The sequence below is a fragment of the Macrotis lagotis genome, chromosome X (assembly GCF_037893015.1).
Source record: "Macrotis lagotis isolate mMagLag1 chromosome X, bilby.v1.9.chrom.fasta, whole genome shotgun sequence".
NCBI classification, from domain to species: Eukaryota; Metazoa; Chordata; class Mammalia; order Peramelemorphia; family Peramelidae; genus Macrotis; species Macrotis lagotis.
This window is the reverse complement of record NC_133666.1, coordinates 640,336,503-640,339,263: the sequence shown is the minus strand read 5'-3', so window position 1 is coordinate 640,339,263 and position 2,761 is coordinate 640,336,503. Positions and strand designations below refer to the sequence as shown.

At 34.7% G+C, this 2,761-nt stretch overlaps 1 pseudogene; it reads right to left on the bottom strand.

The window, feature by feature from the left end:
- Window positions 1-544: 544 nt before the first annotated feature.
- LOC141499522 (olfactory receptor 1f45-like) lies at window positions 545-1,457 on the bottom strand (annotated as a pseudogene).
- Window positions 1,458-2,761: the final 1,304 nt, after the last annotated feature.

Below are 2,761 nucleotides of genomic sequence, written 5' to 3'. Positions count from 1 at the left end.
AGAACAGAATGAGCAGCACATAAATATTCATCATTAATATGTGTGTCATTATGTATATATATATATATTATATATATATATATACATATATATAGTTTTCCTGATATCGTTTACTTCTCTTCTGAGAATTTCTTATATATCTTCCAAAACTTATCTGAATTCCATAAAGTCAGTATTGTAAATTGATCAGCTATGAATGACTTAGTTATTCTCAACAAATCAATCATACCAAACAACTCTGGAGGACTTAATGATGAAAATGCCTATTCCTACCCTGAGAAAGAACTGATGATTCCGAATATAGGCTTAAGCATACTTTTTCACTTTATATTGAGGTTGGTGGGAGTTATCTAATTTTTTTGACCTATCAATTAATGGTGGGAGGTGGGAAAGGAGGATGGGAAAGAATTTGGAACTCAATGTCTTAAAAATGAACTGTTAAAAATTACATATAATTGAGGGAAAATGAAATACTAAATAAACCAAAATAGAAGAAAAATTATTGAGATATCTAAACCATAATCCCCCAAACCAGGAAGATATCTCATAGACACAAAGACATTCCTAGTCTTTTGGTGAGGAGCATCTTCAGGGCTTCTTTCATGTCTTTGTTTCTTAGGCTATATATGAAAAGTTTCAGCATAGGAGCAATCACAGTATACATCACAGTTGCTACTATATCCTGTTGGGCTGTGTGGGTAGATGTGGGGCTTAAGTAGACCCCAATGATTGTTCCACAGAACAGAGAAACCACAGTGAGGTGGGAGCCACAGGTAGAGAAAGCTTTCCATTTCCCTGTAGTAGACGGAATCCTCAACACAGTCACAAAAGTTCAAGTATAGAAGGTAAGAATGACAATGAAAGGAATGATAATTGTTAGTGCCCCTATTGTGTTGACCATCAGATCATTGATGAAGGTGTCTGAACAGGCCAATTTCCGAAGGGAACTGAGGTCACAGAAAAAATGAGGGATTTCACTATGGCCACAAAATGAAAGATGGGTCAGTAGGATGGTGTCTATCAGAGCAATGTTATAGCCCCAAAACCAGGACACAATTATAAGAAGGGCAAAGACCTTTGGGGTCATGATCATGGAATAATGTAGTGGAGCACAGATAGCTACATAGCAGTCATAAGCCATGGCAGTGAGAAGGATACTATCTATTGATGTGAACCATACAAAGAATTGCTTTGTTTCCAGATACATCATTTGCTAACATCTTGGGGATGGTAGTGGAGGTAAAGCAGATGTCAACCAAGGACAAATTGCTAAGGAAGAAGTACATTGGGGTGTGAAGGCACGAACTGATCCTAATGACCAGAATGATGAGCATATTCCCTAAACCTGAGATCGGGTACATCAGAAGAAACAAGAACAAGATTGTCTGCTGCTCAGATTGGTCCGAAAGTCCTGGGACAATGAACTCAGAGACTTCAGATTGATTTCCTTCTTCCATGATTCTGTTCCTGTGGAGAATAGCGATCAAACAAAAATTTAAAAATTCAGCAGATAAATGGTCTCCTGCATGAGATAACAATTTTAATTCATTGTTTTAAATCATGTACCAAACTTATATTTTTCATTTTAATACACCTATCTATTTGATACATTTAATAGGTGAACTGACCCTTACCTGTTTTTATCCCAGTAAAGTATAAGCTCCTGGAGGACAGCAGCTGTCTAATTTTGTCTTTATATCCTTAGAACCTAGTACATTATCTGGCACATAAAAGAGAAGCTTAATAAATGCTTTTATTGGATTGATTAACTACTGACAGTGGATTGTTGCCACAGTTAAGTTGAATGAATGCATGGATAGGAACTGTGTTAGATTTGGAGATAGAGGACCTAATTTTGAGGTTTTTTCCCATCACTCCATCCCTGTATGACCTTGCTTAAATCAATTTTCCCATCTGGTCTTCATTTTGTTGATCTGTTAATACAAGAAAGTTGATCCAAATGACTTCTATAGTTTCTTCAAGCATGAAATATATGATTCTATGAGTTCTGCCTGCCTGCCTGCCTTTGTCACCTCAAAGAAACAGTGAATCCCATTTACTGGTATCTGAAGCAAAACTCTTCCATATAAAATTGTTTGCTCTGAAGCATTCACTAATTATATTTTGTTCTGCCTTCTAAGGCAACATAAAATGATACTAAATTTTTTATCCTTTTCTACTATTTTTGAATTCTAGTTTTTAACTACTCAATAGTATTTTTCCCAAGTGCATATAATGATAGTTTTTGATATTCATTTTTATATGATTATTATTTACAAATTTTTCTCCATCTTTCTCTTTTCTTTTCCATCCCCAGGACATATACAATCATGTTAGACATATTTCCATATTAGTCATATTGTGACAGAAGAATCAGTATAAATGGAAGGAAAACAAGAAAAAGGAAAAGAACAAATTTTTCAAAAGTGAAAATACTATGCTTTGATCTGTATTGAGACCTGAAAGTGGTTGACATTTTCTTTGATCACAGAATTGTTGAAAAAAGTTTAGTCTATCATAGAGCTAAGACTATCAAATCTCCTGGTTCTTCACACTTCATTCAGCATCACTATATGTAAGTCCTTACAGGTTTTTCTGAAATTTACTTGCTAATCATTTCTTATAAAACAATGCTATTCCATCATATTCATATACCATAACTTGTTTAATCATTCACCAACTAATGTGCATCTGCTCAATTTCTATTTCTTTCCTACCCCAAAAAGAGGTGCTATAGATATTTTTGTGTAGGTGTGTCATT